Below are 25,940 nucleotides of genomic sequence, written 5' to 3' on the forward strand. Positions count from 1 at the left end.
GGAATAAATTTGGAGCTCTGACAGTCTTGCAGAAGGGTATCTGACAGCATCACACTTCTTGGAAACAGTCACTGAATAGTCTTTAAATCATTTTATGACAAGCATAACACTGAAGTAAAGATATGGAAAAGGCATTAAAGAGGCTAACCTCCTTCTTCATATAATATCTATAGGCTAATCTCCTTCTCCATATAATACTTATACCCTGCACCTCAATTCAAAAGAGAAAAACATGATTTAAAAAAAAAAAAAGACATACAGTGGCACTCGAGTGGTTCAGTAAGTTAAGCTTTCAACTGTTGATTTCGGCTCAGTTCCTGATCTCACTGCTATGTGATCAAGTCCGTGATGGGCTCTGTGCTGTGCATGGAGCCTGCTTAAAATTCTTTCTCCCTCTGCCCTTCCTGCCTCCAGCTCTTACCCCACTTGCAAGCACTCTCTCTCTCTCTAAAAAAAACAAAAAGAACACACACCTGCACACTCACACATATGTGTGTATATATATGTGTGTGTATATATATATGTATATATATGTATATATTTGTAATTCTGATCAAAATAACAAAGTGAATAATTTATAGAGAAATCCAAACATAGTACTTATAAATTAAAAGAAAAACACTCTTTATGGACCTTAAATGAAACAGATAAACCAGACTGTGGAGGTAGAAACTTGAATAGGAAAAGCCACAATGGTGGCTTAAGACTTGACCCAGGCTCATTATGTGAACCAAAGATTTACAAAACATGCCGACTACTAAAGACTGTTGCTCATAACAAGTAGCAGCTTTCTTAAAATAACAGGATATATTGTACACAGCCTTATAAGATGGATAACAGGGCACTGGCTTAATATCTATTTATTTATCTGGAATAAATATCTAATACCCGTACAATATATTACAATTAAATTACCAGTATACGGATGTTTTTGTCTATAAGACTTCACTGGAGGGCAGAGAGAAGGGAAGGATGAGAATAAAGTCACCAAACACAGAGAAGTAGTCAGGTGAAGAAAATGGGGGGAAAAAAAAAAAGAAAAGAAAAGAAATTACCAGAAAAAAATAAATTTGCAAGCTATAATTTTAAACCCAGGAGAAAATTCTATACCAATTACAACAATTGTTGTAATTCTTTAATACATTAAAGAATTTATTCCTGAGGAAATTACAACTATAATGCAATGTGAAAAGTGTGCTTTATCAGTGTGTTTAAGTTTCTCAGATCTAAAGGAAATAACTATATCTACAACAAAGACAAGAATTTATGGGAAAAAAACAAAAACAAATAAACAAGAAAAACTAATAATATGAATAAAACATGTGAGCATGAAAAATATAAATAAAATAAAAATCAGTTATTAAAATGAAAAATGCATCAGTAACTGAGATAAACTATAGAGTGGGTTTAGTAAAGAAAGCTTCAAGTGGACAGTTTATAGACATTCTAGAAGAAAAAATATAGTAAACAACGAAGAGACAATATTCAAATACATATTATCTGGAATGCCTCTTAAATTAAGAAAGATATGAATCCTTAAACTGAAAAGGAAAGGAAGTATGAATAGAGAGAAACAAACATAAAGAAATAAAGATAAAAAAATAAATATGAAGAAATTTAAAAAATGAAGTAAATGAGAAAATATTCATGGCAACTAGAGAGAAAATTTAGAATTTTTTTATGAACAATTACAATAGATTACTAAAGACTTTTTTTTTTAAGATTTTATTTATTTATGTGAGAAAAAGAGAGCATGAGTGGTGGGGAGGGGCAGAGGGAGAGAGAAAGCAGACTCCCAGGGGAGCCTGAAATCATCAGTAGACCTGAAGGCAGACGCTTAATTACTGAGCCACCCAGACTCCCATAAAGACTTCTTACATTTAAAATCAGTTTCCAAGGGGCCTCTGGGTGGCTCAGTGAGTTAAGTCTCTGCCTTCAGCAGAGGTCATGATCTCAGGGTCTTGGGATCAAGCACTACATTGGGCTCTCTGCTCAGCAGGGAGTCTGCTCCCCCTTACCCCCTCCTGCCTCTCTGCCTACTTGTGATCTCTGTCAAACAAATAAATAAGATCTTAAAAAAGAAAATAAAATAAAATAAATAAAAATAAATTTAGTTTCCAAAATTAAAATACCACTTAAATTCTCAGGGAAAATAAAATATATATCTTCTAAGACTTAAAGAAATAAATAAAAATTTTTTAGGCATACCAATACAAATGTATCTCTTCTGAAATTGTTGCTGAAAGCATATATCAGCTAAAGCATAAGCAATCAAAGATAGAATGGTTAGCAAATAATTAATAACATATGATTTTCCATCTAATTTTAAATAGTGATTATCAATTTGCAGGTCAGTTAAGAAAGACACATCTAAGATACCACACAACAATAACAAATCAGATCCAGGAATACATTTCAGAGAACACTAACACATACTAAGTACTTTGTTTTGGTCTGGAAGGTAGTTACAATAAACACCTTTGTCTATAAAAAATATTTAAGGTAAGTTATTAAAAACTCACTATATATTAATATATATCTTTCAGTTAAAGATGAGGGGGAATAATAAAAAAGAAAGCATTGTAAGCAAAATACAAAGTGGGATTTGGAAATAGTTCAAATATTATATTATTACAGGAATTTTTATAAATTAATACCTATTCAAAAACACACTAAGATTTTTAAAAGAATCTATGACTGATCTATATCACCTTTAGAATTATTACAAACAGACTCTAATAGAAGGGTTTTTCAAAATGATAAATGAAGACAGCTGATACAATAATGCTGGTATACTTCGAAGGATTTTTAAGACAAAAAAATTGTGGAGGACAAACAGGAATGATAGTTATTGAAAGAAACAAAATAAAAGCCTCCAAACATTTTTTTTAAATAAACTTGTGTTCACCCAACCTGACAGTATCAAAAAAAACATAAGCAGAAACTGATGGAAATGAAACAAGAACAAAAATTTTAAGGATATAGAATGTGAAAAACACATTCTACAAAAAGAAAAAAAAAAGCTTAAAACATTAGAAATCAAAATGAAACACACACACACACTCAAACACAGGGGAAGAGCCACAAGCAGGACCTACACTCCCTTTTATTACCTTTTTTTTGATGTCCCTTAGTGTCCACTCTGCTGTACTCTATTAGATGAGGTAGTTATAAAGTTCAGTCACTGTTTAGACAAAGGGAACATAGAGATCTCTTGATGGAGGCAAAATAATGTCACAGAACAGCTTCTTGCAAAAAACCTTCTGAAATAGAATATATATTGGCATGGCCATTGTATGGTTTTCAATATGTTTGACATTTAGGATTTATGTTCCTTATACATGAGTCTGAGCCCTCCGTACATCTGGACTTACTCTACAGAGGTGCATAGTGTGTGTCTGTATGTGTGTGTGTGTGTGTGTGTGTGTGTGTGTGTGTGTTTGTGTGTTGGTGTTTTCACATGGTGCCATGAACATAACTTGTTTAGTATTTCTAAATCCATCCCAGCTTATCTTGGACAGGAAGTGTTAATATTAACTACATTGGTAAGGATCATAAAAAATCATAATTAGAAATTTCCAATGTGAATTTAAATTTCTTGCTCTCTCTTTGAAATTAAAGTTACTGAGATCATATTGTTCCCTTGGCTCATCTTATCTTTAACATAATACTGTTTAGAGGAAAATGAGAAAGCCAAGTTAGGAACTTGAAAAAAAAAAAAAGTGTGAATATCCAGTCTGAACAAAAAGAAAAAGTAAAATTTGAGCAATAACTTCTACAGAAATTTACAGGTTTACACTGTAACATATTTTAGTGCCTTTTCATTTTATTCATTGCAGAAACTGGCTTCCAAGTGTCAACTACAGCTTCATTTAAAACCGTGGTCACACATTAATATCTCTACAGGAAGACTATTAGGTCATCATATTGACTTTTATTTTGCAACGTAGCTCACCATTCTGTGTATGTTCCATTTGTTTTGAAGTTATATTAATTACCCTATTTATTGTGCAAAAATGTTGCCCTTATGAATTAAGTATTCTGGTGACCTAAGCGTCCATATAGTTTTTCTGGTGAGGTTATTTAGCCACAGATGACAGTGTAATATGTTGCAATTTTTCAGTAAATCAAGTTTATACAAGTTATGTTAGTTACCTTAAAAAGTACACTTTTCATTGTAGAATTCTATATGTCTTCAAATGATGAAAAGTGTGTAAAATTATGTAAAAAGTTTGCAAATAGATTGGGAATGATACTCAAATTTTTTATTTGTAGTACATCCCATGCTCATTTTCCTAAAAGTACAAAAAAAGTCTATGTTCATTTAGACAATTTATATCATATAATACATAGTAATAATAGTGGAAATGTCATATAATATACAAATATATAAAATTAGATGAATCATGACCATCTAATTGGATCTAAATTGTTAGTATCTTTTTCAAAATGAGCAGGCTAGCAATATTTATACTGCGTCTTACACATCTAAGCCTCAGAAGGTGGTCTCCAGACAAGAAGCATCTGTACCACTTGAGACATTATTACAAATATAAATTATCAGGATCCACCCCAGACTTACTGATTTGGAAACTCTGGAGGTAAGACTTAACGATCTGTATTTTTACAAATCTTCCAGGTAAGTCTGGTGCATGCTAAAATTTGAGATCCCATGTTTTATCCATTTGCTGGGCTTATTGTTAATATGAATTAAACCCTAGTCTTAGCCAGAAAGCTCAGAGAGATCTCAGAAATGCATATGAGAAGGCCTTATACTCTGGCTTGAACAAACTACAGTATGTACATTTCAAGGTAGTATTGTCAAAGGATTATTTCCTACGAGGTAATTTATTTTTTAGGAAATGTTTTTCAGTCACAATCATTACATTTAAAGCAATGATTAAGAATCCTGTGACTATTTTCTCAAATAACCTTGACAGATAGTTCTTTTGAAATCAAGGTTTTCGTTAAACTTGAGTGGCTTCTGAAATACAACTGCCCAGATGAGCTAGGGAAGTAGGGACATGGCATGTTGATAGAGCCTCATACATGCGGATGCTCTTTTTGTTGACAGATTTTTACTATGTCTTTGCTCCCATGTTTTCTCACTGCCTTTTACCTTGAAATGTACCTTTGCTTTACCTATTTACAGTTTTCTGAGCCATCCTCTTGCTTTGCATGTACCAAAATTACAGTACAAAACATATTTATATAGTTGAGTTACAGAGAAAGCTTTGGGATAACCACTACAGGCCAGATCAACCCATTTGTTACACCGAGTTCAAATCTCCAAAGGAGCAGGAAACTTTTGCTTGTCATTAGTCTAGCTCCAAGGCTTACTATTTTAGGTTGGAATTATAAAGACCTGATCACTACATTTTATGCCATTATATTCACCTTTAACGTTTATGATCATTTATGATCTCGTTTCCTTTTCCATAAATTTAATCTCCTAATTGTTTAACAATCATCCTCTATTACATGTTGGCCTATGGATGGTAGAAATGGATAGAGTAAACTCACAATGTCTGATTATTTAGTCCTTTTTGACTCACTGATTTAGTCTCTACCTTCCTCTTATTTATTGAGCTTTGTTAAAATTCATTTATAACTTCCAAAGAGTCTTTCTAGTTCCTTTACTGCAGTTACAATATGAAAGTACATTAGATGAATATGATACATAGCATCTCTACATGACCAGAATAAAGTAAAGGACTCTTCTGGAGTTTTATTCTCTATAATACAAAGTTCATTATCCTTATTTCAAATATATTTCTATTAGACCCTAAGAATTTCTGTCTCATGACTCCTGTGATTTCAAACAAGGTGAGGCAATAGACTAGCATGTTTACATTTTAATCTGAAAGTTATCTTGCAGTAATAGGGTTTTCTTTTAGGATATTAAAATGAGTTGAGAAGCATGCCTGCAGAGACCACACTGAGCACAGAATGAGCCAAATCATCCTATTCCGTTCAATTAGATATGGTAAGAAAGATAAACATAACAAATGAGCCTGTGGAATATGCAAACAGCTTCAAGAAAAAAAAAAATAGGAATGAGAAAGCTGCTAAGCGGTAAGCAAGCACTGATACTTTGGCAAAAGATTTAAGTGATTTTTCCTCCAGACATTAATAAAGTTATAATAAAGTTATTACCTAAAGAGTAGTATTAAATAGAGCGTCAAGCCATTAGCTTACTCCAAATGACATGAATATCGTTTTCCCTGCTGTTTAAAAATCACTTTCATATCCTGAAGTGTCATTTTGCTTAATGATTTATCTTTTATGAATCTCCCTTTGACCCATTCATGCCTAAATTTTATTAACATTAGTAGAAATAAAGCAGCATATATTTTTGAGAGTAAAAGAAATAGAAAATAATAGAAAGGTAATGTATCATGCAGAATTTTACTATAGCTTGTTGAAAAGTGTTTGGTGACTGGAGCAGGAGAGGGATGCTTTCTCTCCTAACTTCTACTCAACATAGTACTGAAAGTCACAGCCAGAGCAATTAGGCCAGGAAAAAAAATAAATAAATAAATAAATAAACAAATAAATAAAGGCATCCAAATTAGAAAGGAAGAAGTAAAATTGTTTTGATTGGATGATATGATCTTATACATAGAAAATCCTAAAGACTCCACAGGAAAAACTGTTAGAGGTAATAAATAAATTTGGTAAAGTTTTAGGATATAAACTTGACGTACAAAAATCAGTTGTATTTTTATACAATAACAATGAACTATCTGAAAGAGAAACACAGAAAGCAATCTCATTTAAACTAGCATCAAAAATAATAAACTACTCAGGAATATATTTGACCAAGAAGTTGAAAGAATTAGTGCAAACGATAAGACATTGATGAGAGAAATTAAAGAAGTAACAAATAAGTGGAAAAATATTTCAAGTTCTTGGATTGTAAGAATTAATATTGTGAAAATTTCCATGCTACACAAAGCTGTCTAGAGTCAATGCAATTTCTACCCAAATTCCAAGGGCAATTTTTAATAGAAATAGAAAAGAAATCCTAAAATTCGTATGGAACAAGAAGAGGTTCTGCAAAGCCAAAGAAATCTTAAAAAAGATGAGCAAAAGTGACGGCATCATATTTCCTTATTTCAAACTATATTACAAAGCTATAGTAATCAAAACAGTATGGTACTGGCATTAAAAACAGACACACAACATAGATAACCCAGAAATAAGCCCACGCACATATGGTCAATTAATTTACAACAAAGAAGCCAAGAACACACAATGAGGAAAGGATAGTTTCTTCAATAAGTGGTGTTGTGAAAATTAGACAGCCAAATGCAAAAGAAGGAAACTTGACCCATATCTTACACCATACTCAAAAATCAACTCAAGATGGATTAAAGACTTAAAGTTTAAGACCTGAAAGCATGAAGATCATAAAAGAATATAAGGAAGAAAAAACTCCTTGACATGGGTCTCAGTAATGATTTTTTTGGATAAGTCACCAAAAGCACAGGCAACAAAAACTAAAATAAATAGGCTGGGATACATCTAACTAAAAAGTGCCTGCATAGCAAAGAAATTATGTATTAAAAAAAGTAATCTATAGAATTGAAGAAAATATTTTCAGACTATATATTGGATAAGGGGTTAATATCCAAGATGTGTAAAACTCCTACAACTGAGTACAAAAAAAAAAAAAAAAAATTAAAAATTCAGCAAAGGACCTGAATAGACATTTTTATTTTTAAAGGAAGACATACATGGGTGCCTGGGTGGCTCAGTCGTTAAGTGTCTGCCTTCGGCTTGGGTCCTGGGATCCAGCCCCACCTTGGGCTCTCTGCTCAGTGGGAAGCCTGCTTCTCCTTCTCCCATTCCCCCTGCTTGTGTTCCCTTTATTGTTGTATCTCTCTGTCAAATAAATAAGTAAAATCTTTTTAAAAAGTTTTTAAAATTAAGGAAAACATACAGATGGCCAACAGGTTCATGAAAAGGTGGTCAATCTCACTAATTATCATAGAAGTACAAATCAAAGCCACAATGAAATACTACCTCATACATACATATAATGTATGTCAATTAATCTTCAATAAATTTGTAAAAATTAAAAATAATATTGTGACCACAGTATCCAAAGACTAGCTGATGGCCCTTGATTAATCATTAATCATTCTGCAGTCTTGTTCTTTGATGTCTGGTCATTCTAAGCATCTCCTTGAAAATTCTGTTTTCTACTCTTGATCTATGACTCTGGTAGTCCCCAGTCATTTTAAAATACTAGGAAGTCAGTGAAGGGCTTTTGTTAATAGTGATAATATGCCTAACACATTATATGTGCTCATAGGTATTGATTTGATCACTGCATAACCACATTATGGCATATTTCTAGGTAATGCTCCTAGATCATTTTACACATTTCTTATAAAAATAATTTACTTTTACATTTTCAATTCTTATTTTTGTGTAAATAGTTCCAAAGTGCATTTCACACATATTAATTCCTAATCTTTTCTCCAATACCATATTTCTAGCTTTCTTTATTTACAATTGGTTGCAACCAAACTTTAATGTATTAAAAAATGAATTGGGGTGCTTGGGTGGCTCAATCATTTTACCTAACATACCAAAAATATGTCTAGCAACATTTCAAGTCTTCTAATAAACAAAAGGGGCAGGTAGCTATTGTGTCAGGCAGAACAGCTCTAAAAGACAGAATTCATCTCAATACCTTTCCTGACTAATTCTATTCCAGCATTATTACTCTCTCCTTTTTTCTTTCTCATGATGTTAAAATTAAATACTTCAAAAATAGAGGAAAACATAAGAGTTCCGAAGTAATGTAGTAAAACTAACGATCTTGAATCTCATTCTACTATTTCTGATGGACCTAATGTTTAAATATTATGAGTCCTCAGTTTTGTTCTCTGAAATACATGTACATAATTTAAAAGTTGATAGTACCTCAAGCCTTATAACCAAGCTCAGAAATCTGCTCTCTAAATTCTTTTCACTCCTGAATCACACTCATGAGAGTCAACCACTCTCAGTTCATTTAATCGTTTCTGCTTTTACTTGCCTCCATATTTTAAAAATATGTAATCTGGGGGCGCCTGGGTGGCTCACTGGTTAAAGCCTCTGCCTTTGGCTCAGGTCATGATCCCAGGGTCCTGGGATCGAGCCCTGCATCGTGCTCTCTGCTCTGACTGCCTCTCTGCCTACTTGTGATCTCTGTGTGTCAAATAAATAGAGTAAAAATCTTTAAAAAAAATATGTAATCTACTAACTTTTATGTTTTCATGTCCTTTATTATCTATTAATTTCCAAATATAGAAAATGAGGATGTTGTTTTCTTAAAATTACCTTCTTCTCATCCATGCTTTCAAACGTTCTCTCTCCTCTTTCTCTACAACTTCCCAGCATATTTATACTACAATTTCTAGTTGAATCAATACATTACTTGGATCTTGTAAATGTTACTTGCACTAAGAAACTCTAGTATGTTTACATTCTATTTCTTGAATATCTCATAGTTTTCTCTTGAAGAAATAATCTTGACATCCTTTTGTTTTCTTATTTGTCCTTATATCTGTGAATATTATTTTCTCCAGCTTTCCAGTCTGACTTGGAGCCTCATAATCCCCACTTAATGTGGCAAAACACATCGGATAATATAACTTTTATTTTGTTAGGGGTATCTTTCCTCCTTGATCATTCTCCCCCCACTGTTCCAGTCTGGATTGGATGTTGTTAAGATCAGTTTATATATATATGTGTGTGTGTGTATATACATATATATATATATATATGTGTGTGTGTGTGTGTGTGTGTGTGTGTGTGCATAATATTTTATATATATATATATATATATATATATATATATATATATATAAATTCTGATTCCCCTGCTTCATTTTTCCCTTCCTTTTCCTAGTGTCCTCCATGCTGTTCCTTATGTTCCACAAATAAGTGAAACCATGTCACTTAAAGCTCTCTCTCTTGTGTTGGATCTCTTGTACAGTATTGATTTCTGGTTGACTATTTCCCATCCTGTTTAGAAAAGCATATAGTCACAGTAGTATCCTGAACATGTGTGTTTTGGTGATACATTAGGTTTGAGAATTTGCATGCTGAAGCATTTCATTTTCAGAAATAAGACATTGTAAAAATGCATTTAGACATATACCAAAAACAGTGAGCAGATCCTGTCCTTAACCCAGCTCTAATCTCAAAATGCAGCACATTACAGTTCTTATCTTCTGGGAGTGAAGATCTAAATGGAGGGAAGGTTGAATGTGGTGTGTGTGGAAAGGGCAGGGAACTTTTTCACAGACAGGAGGGAGACAGATGATGGTCCCATTATCCTTATTTTTCCTGGTCCATCTGGGGACAAATGAAACTAGCAGCAAATAAACTTGTATTTACTGGAATTCCTCCTCAGTCCTGACAGTCTAAATGGCCTTGTGGACACAGAACCAACCCTTTTGACCTTACTAACAGAGCAGACAAACACCATCATGTGAATCTAATGAGCACTTGGGCCTTTAGAAGATGTAGAACATTTAGAACATGCAGTGAGAACATAGTACTTCTCAACAGGGAGATGTGAAGGCTTAACCTTACAGTAATAACAACTTCAGTGGTAAATTTACTAAGTTTAAATTTTTGAACCTTGCTTATTGTTATGGTGAGGATTATACTGCATTATCTTACCAACTGAATACTTTAGGGAGTTGATTATAATTTTTGCAATAATTTTCCCTCTCAAGTTTAAAACATTCATCTGTCGTTTCCTAACTTCTAGAATTGCTGTTGAAATGTCTGGTGATATTTCAGAATGAAGATTCAAACTTAATTCTCTTAGCCTCAGTAAAAATTCACCCCTACCTCATTCCTACTTGATGTTGATGAGTCTGGAAACCTCACATTCAGCTTTGCAGAAAGTAAAACTCCATTCTCCTGCTTGGGTGGAGACAGAGGGTTGTCTGCTTTCCAGGTTTGGGGAGAGATGTGGGAGTTTAATTATTTCCTGTACCTTATTTTCAATCTGTTCTTTTGTTTCCTTCCAACCTCTCACAGTCCTCACAATCCAAGTATTAGGTGATTGAAGCTTTCAAAGTCTTCTTGATCTTGATTGGCTCCCTTCACACTCTTGTACTGATAGATCTCAGCATCCCTTACTTTGATAATATTAACATTTATCAATTTTCAAAATTGTGTTGGCTTTTCTTGTCTTCTGGAGGTTCCTTCCCATACTTTGTTCACTTTTCTTTTACTCAGTTATACAATTTTATACCATTATTGTGACTTCATTTGATCTTTTTTTTTCCTCATTAAACTTTTGTTTTAATGGGTCTCAAAATTCTGTGACAGATTTTTGTCAGGTTGTTTCCATTAAAAAGTACTGATTTTAAAAACTAATAACTTTAAACTGCCACACACACACACACACACACACACACACACAAAACAACAAATAGTCCACAAAACATTCTCCTTTCCTTCTGAAGGTTTTACAATGCATTGTTATCATTAACCAGTCTTTTACTATTAAACTTAAATGGCCAATTGACACAAATAGTTCTGAGACCGTTCTTCCACCACTGATTAAGACTGGGGTGGCAGGTGTTGGGGATAATACTCATTTAACCTTCTGAGCTTTCTGGGCAGACTTGGTGACCTTGCCAGCTCCAGCTGCCTTCTTGTCCACTGCTTTGATGACACCCACAGCAACCGTCTGTCTCATGTCACGAACAGCAAAATGGCCCAGAGGAGGATAGAGAAGCTCTCAACACACATAGGCTTGCCAGGAACCTTATCAACAATGACAGCATCACCAGATTTCAAGAACTTGGGACCATCTTCCAGCTTTTTTCCAGAACGACGATCTATCTTCTCCTTCAGCTCAGCAAACTTGCAAGCAATGTGAGCTGTGTGACAATCCAGCACAGGTGCATATCCAGCACTAATTTGGCCTGGATGGTTCAGGATAATCACCTGGGCTGTGAAGCCAGCTGCTTCCACTGGTGGGTCATTTTTGCTGTCACCAGCCACATTGCCATGACGAACATTCTTGACATTAAAGCCTGCATTGTCCCCAGGAAGAGCCTCACTCAAAGCTTCATGGTGCATTTCAACAGACTTGACTTCAGTTGTAATATTGACTGGAGCAAAGCTGACCACCATGCCAGATTTAAGAACACCAGTCTCCACTCGGCCCACAGGGACAGTACGAATACCACCAATTTTGTAGACATCCTGGAGAGACAGACACAAGGGCTTGTCATTTGGTCGAGTTGGTGGCAGAATGCAATTCAGAGCTTCAAGCAGTGTGGTTCCAGTGGCATTCCCATCTTTACGGGTGACTTTCCATCTCTTGAACCAAGGCATGTTAGCACTTGGCTCCAGCATGTTGTCACCATTCCAACCAGAAATTGGCACAAATGCTACTGTGTTGGGGTTGTGACCAATTTTCTTAATGTAGGTGCTGACTTTCTTAACAATTTCCTCGTATCTCTTCTGGCTGTAGGATGGCTCAGTGGGATCCTTTTTTTTTTTTTTTTAAGATTTTATTTATTTGCCAGAGATAGAGAGAGAGAGTACACACAAGCAGGCAGAGTGGCAGGCAGAGGCAGCGAGAGAAGCAGGCTCCCTGCCGAGCAAGGTGCCCGATGCCGTACTCGATCCCAGGACCTTGGGATCATGACCTGAGCCTAAGGCACCGGCTTAACCAACTTAACCACCCAGGCGTCCCTGGAATCCATTTTGTTAACATCAACGATTAGTTGTTTTACACCCGGTGTGTAAGCCAGAAGGGCATGCTCTTGGATGCCTGTTCTTGGAGATACCTGCTTCAAATTCACCAACTCCAGCAGCAACAATCAGGACAGCACAGTCAGCCTGAGATGTGCCTGTAATCATGTTTTTGATAAAGTCTCTGTGCCCTGGAGCATCAGTGATGGTCACATAACACTTGCTGGTCTCGAATTTCCACAGGGAAATATCAATGGTGATACCACGTTCACGTTCAGCTTTCAGTTTATCCAAGACCCAGGCATACTTGAAGGAGCCTTTTCCCATCTCAGCAGCCTCCTTCTCAAATTTTTTGATAGTTCTTTTGCCGATCCCACCACATTTGTAGATCAGATGACCAGGAGTGGTAGACTTGCCCGAATCTACGTGTCCGAGGACGGCGATGTTGATGTGAGTCTTTTCCTTTCCCATTCTGGTTTAGGTTGAGCGGTGGTTTTCACGACACCTTTGTTCTGGGGGCAAACACATTGCGAAAAATCTTCATTTGAACTTTTTGAGAAAACAGTGAAGTCTCAGCTTCCTTAAGATGACACTAATTCAGAATGAGTCTGGAAACCTCCCATTCAACTTTGCAGAAAGTAAAACACCATTCTCCTGCTTTGTGGAGACACTTTATGTTTTAACATATGAAATTAGACTAAAATTACCTCTTCTTAAATCAGAGACTATAACCTCTGTTTATTTTGTCTTCACCTTAAAGAGCTGAATATATACAGAATATAATCTGTAGTTACTAATGATGTTTGTATCAAAAGTTCAAAATAGTCCTTGATAATGTCATGAGACTATGGCTGCTTTTTGCACAGATATATGAAAAATTCTTTTGTCCATATAGTAAAGTGAAAGTTCTTTGTACTCAGATACAAAATCTAATCATAAATGATTACTTTACTCAACATTAAAATAATAATTATATGATTTTTATTTTTACATAAAGATATAATCATATCTTAATCAATGTAATATAAATGCAGTATAATGTGTCCGGCTAGCTCAGTCGGTAGAGCATGAGACTCTTAAATGCAGTATATAAAAGGAAAAACAAGCATTACTTTTTTAATCAAAAGAAACAACTTTCAAATACCTGTTATAATGTATGTTCCATAAAGACAAGACTTTTTGTATGTTATGTGTATGTGTTTCTCTGTGTGTGCATGTGCATGTGTGTATATATAAGTACATGTATGTGTGTGTATATATGGATATGTATGTGTGTGTGTATATATGGATATATATAATATCATATAAATCAATAAATGTTGAGTTTATTTAATTCTGATGTGGTAATTTTCAAATAATTTTGACAGCAGTTTTTTTTCTGTTCTATCTTAATCATTTATAACCCCACCTAGAACAGAGCCTTGCACATAGTACACATCATAATTAGTGAAGAAACATTTATTAAGTGAATAAAGATACGTTGAGGCAAGACTAACGTTTCGGCTGATATAGCTCCATTCAATGATAGTTTTAAATACTTACAGTAGTGATTAGTTATAAGGAGAGAAAAGAGAAGTGAAGAGAGGGAAAAGGGAGAGTAGACAGTAAAAGGAGAGGGAGAAAACAGATAAAATATGTTAATTGTGTTTTGGTAACTCTTTTTCAAAGTGTGACCCCACAATTTCAAGTGCTGGAAGTTAAAATATGCAAGGCCATCAAAAACTAATAAAACTGACAGTACAGATCAACAAAAGAGCAATTGCTAAATTTTATAGATCACAAATATACACATTGAAATGAATAATAATTTCTAAAACTACCCAAGTATTATGTGGTATAAAATGTCAATTGAAATAAAATTTCTAGTGATTACATCCCTAAGGTATTCAGGAAGCGCATTGTCATAGCTTAGGGAAATAGAGTAACTTGCTTTCGAAAACTGAGTTAAATGACTCAAAATTGACTGTAATGATAAAAAAACACAGTCATGTTTTTCAATGCTTCTAGTCATCCAAAAAACAACAACGAACACTTTTCTTCATGAATTTTGTTATTAAAAAGGCAGTATTTCTAAACATTAACTTATATGCAATTTAAAATATGCATATGTGACATCAACTATCGTGCCTTAATTGTTTGTTGTTAAATTTTCAATTACTCAAAATTTCCATTATCAAACTGAACAAGAAGCTACCTGGTGGGGGTCTACTCATTGGGAAAGTGGGAATTGTCTTATACTTGAAATATATTTAGGCATTTATGATAATCCAACTTTAGAACATCCTTGATTCCTATGAGCTTTCTATAACGTTGCTTTTTATTAGTGAGGTGATATCTACTAAGATTAATTTAAATATCATTTAGAAAACTGTGATAATAAAAGAGTGATAACCCCTACTCATGCCTTTTATTCACCATTTTGCTCTTCCTAGAATGAAATATTCAATCTTTAAAAATGATTATACATATTTATCACTAGAATATTCTGTCATTGTATATTTCTAACAATTGTGGGAAGCAATTTTTTAAGGTATCAGAGCACATCTGATCTGGTTACTGAATCTGCATGTTCATATTAATTTCCTTTTGCTGTTTAATCTTGAAATCCTGCAAATCATTACACTTAAAAAAAAAGATAAAAACATGAAAGCTCTCAGATACCTGTATCTTCTATATCTAGTCATTATAATTGCTACAGATTTTTTGCCACAGATTTGTCTTAAGTAGTGGGTGTAATGTTCACATACTCCTTGACATTTGTGTCAATTAGGTTTTCAATCTCATAACTTTGCTCAATGAGTAAAAAAATTTAGAAAAGGTATATCTCTGATGTATTTTTTGTTCTGTTTTTTTTGTAGCTCCAAGTTTTTATGTAAATTCCTGTTAGTTAACACACTGTATAATATTAGTTTCAGGTGTAGAATTTAGTGATTCATCCTTTACATACAACATCCTGTGTTCATCACCGTTGATAAAAATTAAATATAAAACCACCTGAGAAAATGTTGTTTTCAGTCTGGCTTCAGTCACAGGGACTGGGCAATCTGACGAAGAAATTTTTTTTTTTATAGTTTTTCATAACTATTGCATTAAAAAATAATAGGTCTATTCAAGGAAACACAAACCACTCTAGTTTCTTCTTAACAATGTGTCATGTTTAGGGGTGCCTGGTGGCTCAGTGGGTTGGACCTCTGTCTTCAGCTCAGGTCATGATCTCAGGGTCCTGGGATTGAGCCCCACATAGGGCTTTCTGCTCAGCAGGGAGCCTGTCTCCCACCCCCGCCTGCCTCTCTGCCTACCTGTGATCTCTGTCTGTAAAATAAATAAATAAAATCTTCAAACAAAAAAAAAAAATAGAGAACAAACAAAAACAATGTGTCATGCTTATATTCTTATTTTTATTTTCAGAGGTGTGACATTAAAGGTGTTACTTCATGAAACCATACAGAAGGAAATTTGTCAGTGAGATTTCTTATCATCTAAATCTTTGAAGTCCTCACTCCCTTTTAAAACAATAGGTGTGATCTTCATTTCTACACAATTGGTCAGAATCTGTATTGTTTCCAGTTTGCCTCCACTCCTTAATCATTAAGTAACTTGAAGACAGGGCTTTTTCTGGTTAGCAATCCCTGCATTGATTATTATCACTGTGCATAGCACAAACTTGGTGCTTAACAAATACTTGGTTAGTGACTCAGCAGATAAATGAGGGTGAAATTTATCAAGTTCTGTACATCAGAGTTTTGCGTATCATCTTTGTCCATATATAAATAAAATTATGGTCCTTATCTACTGTGTTTGCCTAGATTAGGTTTCACTGTGGTTAAAAAGGAGGTCATAAAATGATCTAAATATTTTAATTTACATGCTGACAATGTGTTTCTTTTTTATATGGGTCACCAAAATGAAAAAGCAAACAAACAAACAAAATGAAAAAGCAAGCAAACAATATGAAATTGCATATTTCATTTTGAAATATGAAAAATATTAGTAAAATTACATGATGATATTCTATATAAATAGATGGAATCCATTTTAAGCTAAATTCAACGTCACAAACAGGGTCCTAACCAGACCAAAAATAACTTAGAAGTGCTATAAAAAATACCTAAATTTTAAAGATCACTTGTAACACCAGAAGGTTCACTATTTAAAGCTTACTAAACAAAAGATGACTTAATTTACAAATTTTCTTTTCTTTTCTTTTCTTTTCTTTTTTTTTTTTTTACATCAGGGACCATAAATGCTATTCTTCATGTATGGGAGGATTTTGATATGTAATATTAATAGCTATGTTACTTTTCCTACAAAATATTTTTATTGAAGTATAATTAACATGGAGTGTTATGTTAGTTCAGATGTACACCCAGCATTATTTGTTTGTTTCTCAGTGGTCCAAGGGAGGACAGGGGTTGAAATCTAATAAACATTATTCTGATTAATTTATGAGATTGGTATTTGAAGAAAAAAAATATTACAAGTTTGTCTTTCTTCTGATGTTTCTAAGCTTAGAGAACATAGGTTGCTGACATTTGATAAGTTCACAGTACTAAAAAATTGCATTAGGCACTCATAGACAAACAGAGCTTGTAGAAAGATTAAGAGGCTTGCTAACAATCTTTGAGGTTCAGGATCCAGTATTTATTAAAATTAGAGCCATATCTAATCTTCCCACTAACGTGAGCCCCAAATTATTTTTTTCTCATATATGTTTAAGTTAGAAGTATGTCAATTTAAAGTATAAGAATCCAAAGAGTTTTTTGTGACTCATGTTCTGTTTTGATTTCTATTGCTTACTAACCATCTCTCTATTAATCAATTTCTTTAATGTAATGGTAGAGGTAATTAGTTTACCGTCAAAGTTGGTGTTATCATGAGAAATATTTTATTCCATTGATAGAAATTTCCAGATCTGCAATGATCCCATATGTGTTAGCTTTATATTTGGTCTGGTAAAAAAGATTCCTATTTACCTCATTTTCAAATCTTTGTGGGCTACCCACTGTAGCTGCCAGGCATTCCTATATACTCTTTTTTATGGTGTCCTAATTCTCAGTGCTAAATATGTCCTTTACCAAAGCATAGAACAGATATTCTCACTCTTTATGGGAATTCTCAAATACTTTATGGACTCAATCCTCTTCTCCTAAATATCCCTTTATTCAAAATGCAATTTCCACTGTTCTTCATTTATTATGGTATCATAGACCTTGTCCATGTGCTTTGCTTTCTTGGAGTTTTTTTTTTTTTTTCAGATTGTCAGTTTCTTCTTTTAAATATTATATAAAAATTTACTAAAATCCACAATTTAGATGGAGGATGGAATGTAGCAAGGGTATCTGTTAGCTGTACTTATTCAGTTTATACACATTCTGTCAAGCTCATTGTATTATTTCAGGTGAAGAGAATTTCTGATCTGGGGCGTATATTCAGACATGTATATAGGTAGTTTTAAAATATCTCTTTAAATCCTTACTTGTGAGGTAGATAATTTGGAGTCAGTAAACTTTGATCCAACTAGAGGGAACAACATAAATACTTCTCAATTAAATTCAGAAAATATGTTTTACTAAGTCATTTGGATTATGGTAAATTATGGTCATTAAACCTACAATCAAATCTCAAATAACTCTGATGAGTCCTTTATAAACAAAATGAGAAAGCCTATAATTCTGGCAGAACAAAAGTATGCATATGCAGTGACAGGCGAAACTGTGAGGACTGCTTTCTCACTTCCCTATCTGAAATGAGCATGAGTTCCAGCTCGTGGCTCTTCTTTCCTAAGTTGGCTGGTTTCTTATCTCAACCAGTCACAGGCTTAATATGGTCCATCCCCAGCTGTATAGGGACCTTTTCAGTGCAGAACTGCAGCGCTTATCTAAACTGCTATGACTCAGTAACAACTTGAAGTTTTTACCTTTAAATGTATGGCTTTTATTTCTACAAATAAAATTTTCAACAATGGTCTTGATTTGGTTCTAAATCAATGAAATGATAGTGGAAGGGTGATAGAGTGTATTTGGATGAGGTTTTAGAAAGAGATCATTTTCTTCCAACTGTACATCTAATAAAACCATGTAATAAATTCTTTCTTTGCCTTGCTGACAGGGTCATCTTCCAGAAGATTGGAAACATAACCAAGGAACTTCAATTTTCACTTAATTTTAGCAAAAAGAAGTCCTGCCTACTGAAGAGAAGTGATGAAAAATTTGGAGAGAAAAGTATGAGCTTTCTGGGCATAGTTATAAGCTATTCTACTACTATAGTAGTAGCATTAGTCTACTATTTCACTCTGTCAAAAAGGAGATTTTTTTAAAGTTTTAAGATAATAGACAATTCTGTGGTAATAAAATATAATAATACAGAGGACCTGCAGAGATTGGAGGTGATGTTGCAGAGTGATGAAGAACACCCAGTTCTAACTATATGACCTCTAATGATATAACCATCTGCATTATTTGTGAAATAAACGATAATAATAGTTCATATCCTAAGGGTTTGTTGTGAAGCTTAAATGAGTTGAAATACATGAGGTGCTTAGAAGAGCACCTGGCGAAGGATCTTACTGGGAGATTTATATTGAAATTCTAACATTTCAGTAAGTGAAGAGGAATAATAATAAAAATAATAATAATAATAAAACAAGCAGTGTTGTCAGCTCAGATATTTCTCTAACAAGGATACATGCATTTTTTTTAAGTATGTAAAGAAAGGATACTTAACTATGGAAAAATACATCAATAGAAGGAAAATAGTTCTGCTGTGTCTGTTATCAAAAATAAGTCAGCACTTGCAAAATATATCCAAAAGAATAAGAACATTTGTGAATATGGATATACTCACTATTTTAGGCAAATCTTAAATAAAAAAGAGACTACTAAATGTAATATATTGCTTTTTGTCTGTCAAAGAGAACAATTTGCAAACTGGAAAGTGTTAGAGATTTATTGTTGAGGGGCCTCTTGCCTATGACAAGTGAAGAAAAACATTAAATGAATTAAAACCTCTGACACTGAGGATTATAAATATGACTGATAAATAGTTTAGAGTGTGATTGTGCAATCATTGCTGGCTATCTATGAAGTATTACAAATAATAGGATTAGGGCCAGAATTTAAAAAGAGGCAAATGTAGTACACTTTTTATAAATGTGAAAAAGATTAATTCTGGAATATATAGGCAAAATGCATTAAATGTCATCCTTGACAAATTTGGGGCATTAAATATAAACCAGGTGGTTTGTAAGCCAAGGGCCATAATGTCAAGATTCTAAACCTTATCTTTCAAATTCCTTATTCTGTAATCGTCGTCAAGATACCTCATTTTCTTGATTTATGTTTTGTCACCTGAAAAGTGAAAGATTATATTAGACGTTGCTTGAGTTTTCTTTTAACTAGATCATTTTATAAACCTATGACTATGTGATTCTGTTGTTGGCAAGGGCATCGCAAACAAAACATTTTATTGTGTGTGCAAATCAAACGTGATTAACATTAGAAGAAGCTGTGAACATTAGCATTGTCAAACAAAAACAAATCTGGACTTAACAAAGGAGAGACTCTTTGAATGGATTATTGCACTGGAGAAGGGGGAGAGGACCATTGCAACAGGGAGACTTCTCCCCACAGTAAGATCTGGAAGAATCTTAAACATCTGGCAGAAAAAGGACTTTTGTTTTATAAAGACAAATAAATGATGCTAGGGAAGAAAGACATGTGAGGAAATTAGAAGAGTGCATACAGGTGATGTGATATGAGAGTTGATAAGAGAAAATTTTACCCTGAGGTCAGCCTATTCTCTCGGAGAAGTTGTTAAAGAGGGGTTGGGGGTGGGCGGATTAGGAGCTTCTTGGAAGGAGAGAATTTAGTTTGATCGAGTTAGATTGATGAGCATCTTGTTCCAGTTGATCACTGGGGACAAATGGTTTAACTAATTATTTATGAGACACGTGAAAGTCTTTTGGAGAGTCTGTGCCTGACCTTGTCATAGGTAAACAAGGAGGAAATCTGTGAGACACGTGGGAAAGAGTGGTTCTAATAAGCCTTTTCCTGGAATTCACAGGGATTTTTTTTTAAACATACCTGTTTTCCAGCATCACAATCTTGGTAAAATTTAACATTTTCAGTATACATTATTGTAGATCTGTTTTAATTTTTCTCTGATAATTAAGTATGAATGGAATCTCTGGGTCATATGGTAGCAAAGAAGAATTGCACCAGACAAAATAAATGGGCAACAGAAGAATTTATTTGAAATTATTGCAATAATTTGTGAGATTAAACCCAATTCCACTGAAACAAAAGGCAAGATGGTTTTTGAGCACTGGTGTGAGCAAGTGGAAAAATACTGGAGGACTTAAGTGAGGAAGGTTGGTGAATGTGACTAGGTTGTCTATATTTGCTGATGGGTATTTATTAAAGTTGGGTCCCTACTGTACCTCAAACTGGGCTCTATTTTCATGATGATTACATTTTAAAGGGGTGCCTCCCACGTATTAGAGAAAAACAAAAACAAAAAACACATTCCCTGGGTTCTAAAATTTCATGAGACCAGAGAAGGCTTATATCTCAAAGGGTCAGAGGAAAATTTATCATTTATCAAAGGTTTTGTAAAACAGATACCCTAAAAAAAGAGAGGTTAAGAGCCTGTATCAGAAAGAAACCTAGCTAAAGCTTAGTCAAGCCAAGAGAAACAGTAAGACCATCTTGGTCAATAGTAAGTTTATATTTAACGTATAAGGAATTGTCAAATTATTTTCCAACATAGTTGTACCATTTTGCATTCCCACTGCTTTATGACAAAAATTAGAAACAACCCAAATATCCATCAGCAGGTGAAAGGATAAATAAATTGTGCTATTATCTAAACAACAGAATAGTGATCAACAATAAATAGAAAGCATTGCTAACACATGTAAAACATAGGTGAATCTTACAAACATTTTATCGATTGAAAGATGTCAGGCAGGAAAGAGTATTTACGATATGATTCCATTTTTGTAGAAGTCTGAAAAGACAATTCAAATCTACAGTGACAAAAAGCAGATCAGTGATTGCCTGGGGCTAGGAGTAAGGCTGAGAAGTAACATGAAGGGCCATTCTGGAGTGCTGGAAACTTTCTATATTTTATTAATGGTGATTGTTAGATGAGTATATGAATTTAGGTAAAGTTACTAAAATCTACAGTTAGAGTGGGTACATTTGATTATAAATTATACCCTAATTAGCCTATTTAAAAATTTTAAGAGAGCTATAAGTCACACTGGCATTACTAACCTGTTAGGTAGGAAGAAAACTCACAGATTGGTTACTTTCCATTTTTTTAATGTACAAGTTAATAATTAAGTTCTTGATAAAATAAGCAAAAGGAGTCTGAAGATAAGAGTATATATGACCCCAGGCTCTTATAGAACAAAGGGAGCAGAAGGGTGGGAGAAAAATCTTACTGGAACTTAGATTTATTTACTCTCTTTTACTACAATTGTTGGAATGGAATGAAAAATTTCCTAAGTTATTCATAAGTGATAAGAAAATGTTCTCTGAGCTATTTAGTACATGGTACTTTTTAAAATCTTGTAAACAACTTTCAACTTCAAAGAGTGTAAAACATTGCAATGTTCAAATGATCTAAAGAAAGTTTGTTGTAGGGAAAGGAATTTTTTCTACTTAAGTAGTAAATGAATTTGAATAGCCTTGCATTTACCTATACTATTATTACGTAAGTTTTCTAGTTTCCTTCGCTATTCTGACAAAATCTCAGAAACCAAGTGTCTACTTTTTCTCCCAGGGTGCTTGATAGATAAATGTGACTCTTGCATATTTAAACAGAAAAACAAGTGAAGTTTGATTTCTTCCACAACCACCACTGTGGCCCTCTTGATGAATGAATGGTTACAGAGAACACGTCTTAATTTCTGTTGCAAATTTTTAATCATCTTGTGGGCAAGATGAAGAAATGTGTTATGGAAGAATGGTTGGGATTAATATGGATTTTCTATTTTATTCAGCTATAATCCAATTGTCCACAGCCTATTAAGATTTAATTCTTACATTTGTGCCTAAGAATCATTATTATTTGTAGAGAAAGGACTATAGTTGTATACTATATAAAATGCTTCAATAGGGGTTTATGAACTGATGTTCGGGATAAGATGGCCTTGCCTGTGTTACAGTTTGAGAATTCTGGAAGAAGACACTAAGATGAACTTTGTGGTACCCAGAAATTAACCAATGTGAAGGAAAGAGAGAAGAAGCAGAGTTGGGCAGAGAAAGTGGTAAAAGTCATATGTAGTGTCAACAAAGCCACAGCAAGAGGGAACTCTAGAATGATCATTGCCCTTCAGATTGTTCTACATGGACTTAAAAGGCCCGGCCCTTATATCCATGCTTTACATACCTGTAAAATAAAAAGTTCCCTGGGAAGAGTGGGTTTTCTGTAGTTGAGGTGGACCCAAAAGAAACTGGAAACTGAAGCCCATCTGTTCACTGACTGAATTCTCCCCATGTCCCCACCACACACACTTAAGTCCCCTCTCCAACATGGAGCTGGGTTATAAGTCTTTCTTGAAGGGGGAACTGAATGATATATTTTCAGATATTTCACAGCCTGGCTTTGAGTCTTGGATCTAACTTTTACATATTTCATGATCTTCGACAAATTTTAAAAGTCTCCTTGCCTCAGTTTATTCCTCTATAAAATGAAATAATTATAGTACCTACTCACAAAAATTAATTTAATGTGTCGACCTAGCTAGGTGACTCTGCCCAGCTTTATGGTCAAACACTAGTCTTTTTTGGTTGGAAACTATTTTTTAGATGTGATTAACATTTAAATCAGTAAGCTTTGAATAAAACAGATCCCCTTTCAAAATGTGGGCAAGTCTCATATCTCTAACTGAAGGTCTTAAAAAAAAAATACCTAAAAAGGAAAGAATTCTGTCCTCAGACTGCCTTCAGACTCAAACCTGCGACATCAACTCTTGCTGGAATTTCCAGCCTGTAGCTCTGCCCTGTAGTTATCAAACTTGCCAGCCCCCACAATCATGTGAGTCAGTTCCTTAAAATAAATCTCTCTCTCATCATATGTATACATCCTATTGATTCTGTTTTTCTGGATAATGCTGACTAATACAGTATCTCACGGGGCCATTATATGATTCAAATATATTGGGCTATAACGCAGTGCCTGACACAGTAAATATTAGCTCCTCTTGTTTACCTAAAGGTTTCCATTCATTAACAACTCAAGAAATTATGAATGCATTATCTTAACTGTAAAAATAATGAACCCTCCATATATGAACCCAACTGTATTTTGATATTAATTATTCTTAAATATTTTAGAGTTCATCTAAAATTAAGTGTACTCTCTTATACATGAAAGAATATATTCAATTTTACTATTTTTTCTGGTAGTCCCTAGATACTTTGTTTTTCCCAGCAAGTCTCTGAAAATTTATCATGCAGATTACAGTGTAATATTAACCACCTCTGAGTACTAGAAGACTGTAAAATGCACTCCATGGCGTTTCAATGCATGAAGGTACTTTCGGAGTTTTATGTAGCATAATCCATTTACTAAAACTTGCAGTGCCCCTTGTTTTATGAGGTTCTACAAAGATGACAGATGTTCCTTAATGTTTCACCCTGGGAATTCTCCCTCAAATAAAGCTGTCTACACAGGAGACTATGAATATAGATTCAATTGTTTAGAGGATGGAAATTCTCCAATTATAATACTATTTATTATGAGTCTCACAAAAATATTTGCATTAAATCAAAATATACTGGGGTAAGATGTGTAACTTAAGTTGTCTCTTGTCAGGCTAAAGGTTATTGCAAAACTGGTTTTCAACACGTGAGTGTAAATGTCTGACTGCCTATGTACAGATGATTTGGAGAGAATGTTCAGATGCAGATATCTCCATTTTTTTTATTTGTTATAAACATATAATATAATTTTATCCCCAGGGGTACAGGTCTGTGAATCGCCAGGTTTACACACTTCACAGCACTCACCATAGCACATACCCTCCCCAATGTCCATAACCACACCCCCCCTCCCACCCCCCCTCCCCCCAGCAACCCTCAGTTTGTTTTGTGAGATTAAGAGTCACTTATGGTTTGTCTCCCTCCCAATCCCATCTTGTTTCCTTAAATCTTCTCCTACCCCCTTAACCCCCATGTTGCATCTCCACTCCCTCATATTAGGGAGATCATATGGTAGTTGTCTTTCTCCGATTGACTTATTTCACTAAGCATGATACCCTCTAGTTCCATCCACGTCGTCGCAAATGGCAAGATTTCATTTCTTTTGATGGCTGCATAGTATTCCATTATGAATATATACCACATCTTCTTTATCCATTCATCTGTTGATGGACATCTAGGTTCTTTCCATAGTTTGGCTATTGTAGACATTGCTGCTATAAACATTTGGGTGCACGTGCCCCTTCGGATCACTACGTTTGTATCTTTAGGGTAAATACCCAGCAGTGCAATTGCTGGGTCATAGGGTAGCTCTATTTTCAACATTTTGAGGAACCTCCATGTTGTTTTCCAGAGTGGTTGCACCAGCTTGCATTCCCACCAACAGTGTAGGAGGGTTCCCCTTTCTCCGCATCCTCGCCAGCATCTGACATTTCCTGACTTGTTAATTTTAGCCATTCTGACTGGTGTGAGGTGGTATCTCATTGTGGTTTTGATTTGTATTTCCCTGATGCCGAGTGATATGGAGCACTTTTTCATGTGTCTGTTGGCTATCTGGATGTCTTCTTTGCAGAAATGTCTGTTCATGTCCTCTGCCCATTTCTTGATTAGATTATTTGTTCTTTGGGTGCTGAGTTTGCTAAGTTCTTTATAGATTTTGGACACTTGCCCTTTATCTGATATGTCGTTTGCAAATATCTTCTCCCATTCTGTTAGTTGTCTTTTGGTTTTGTTAACTGTTTCCTTTGCTGTGCAAAAGCTTTTGATCTTGATGAAATCCTAATAGTTCATTTTTGCCCTTGCTTCCCTTGCCTTTGGCAATGTTCCTAGGAAGATATTGCTGCGGCTGAGGTCAAAGAGGTTGATGCCTGTGTTCTTCTCAAGGATTTTGATGGATTCCTCTCTCACATTGAGGTCCTTCATCCATTTTGAGTCTATTTCCATGTGTGGTGTAAGGAAATGATCCAATTTCATTTTTCTGCATGTGGCTGTCCAATTTTCCCAACA

General features: G+C 34.4%; 1 pseudogene across 1 annotated transcript; it reads right to left on the bottom strand.

The window, feature by feature from the left end:
- Positions 1 to 11,601: 11,601 nt before the first annotated feature.
- Positions 11,602 to 13,244, bottom strand: LOC111152279 (annotated as a pseudogene). Its single transcript, XR_002640916.1, has 2 exons — positions 12,723 to 13,244; positions 11,602 to 12,507 (listed from the first exon to the last, which is right to left on the bottom strand). The product of XR_002640916.1 is annotated as an elongation factor 1-alpha 1-like (transcript).
- Positions 13,245 to 25,940: the final 12,696 nt, after the last annotated feature.

This window comes from Enhydra lutris, unplaced genomic scaffold, assembly GCF_002288905.1.
Source record: "Enhydra lutris kenyoni isolate GAN:26980312 unplaced genomic scaffold, ASM228890v2 scaffoldscaffold28, whole genome shotgun sequence".
Lineage (NCBI taxonomy): Eukaryota > Metazoa > Chordata > Mammalia > Carnivora > Mustelidae > Enhydra > Enhydra lutris.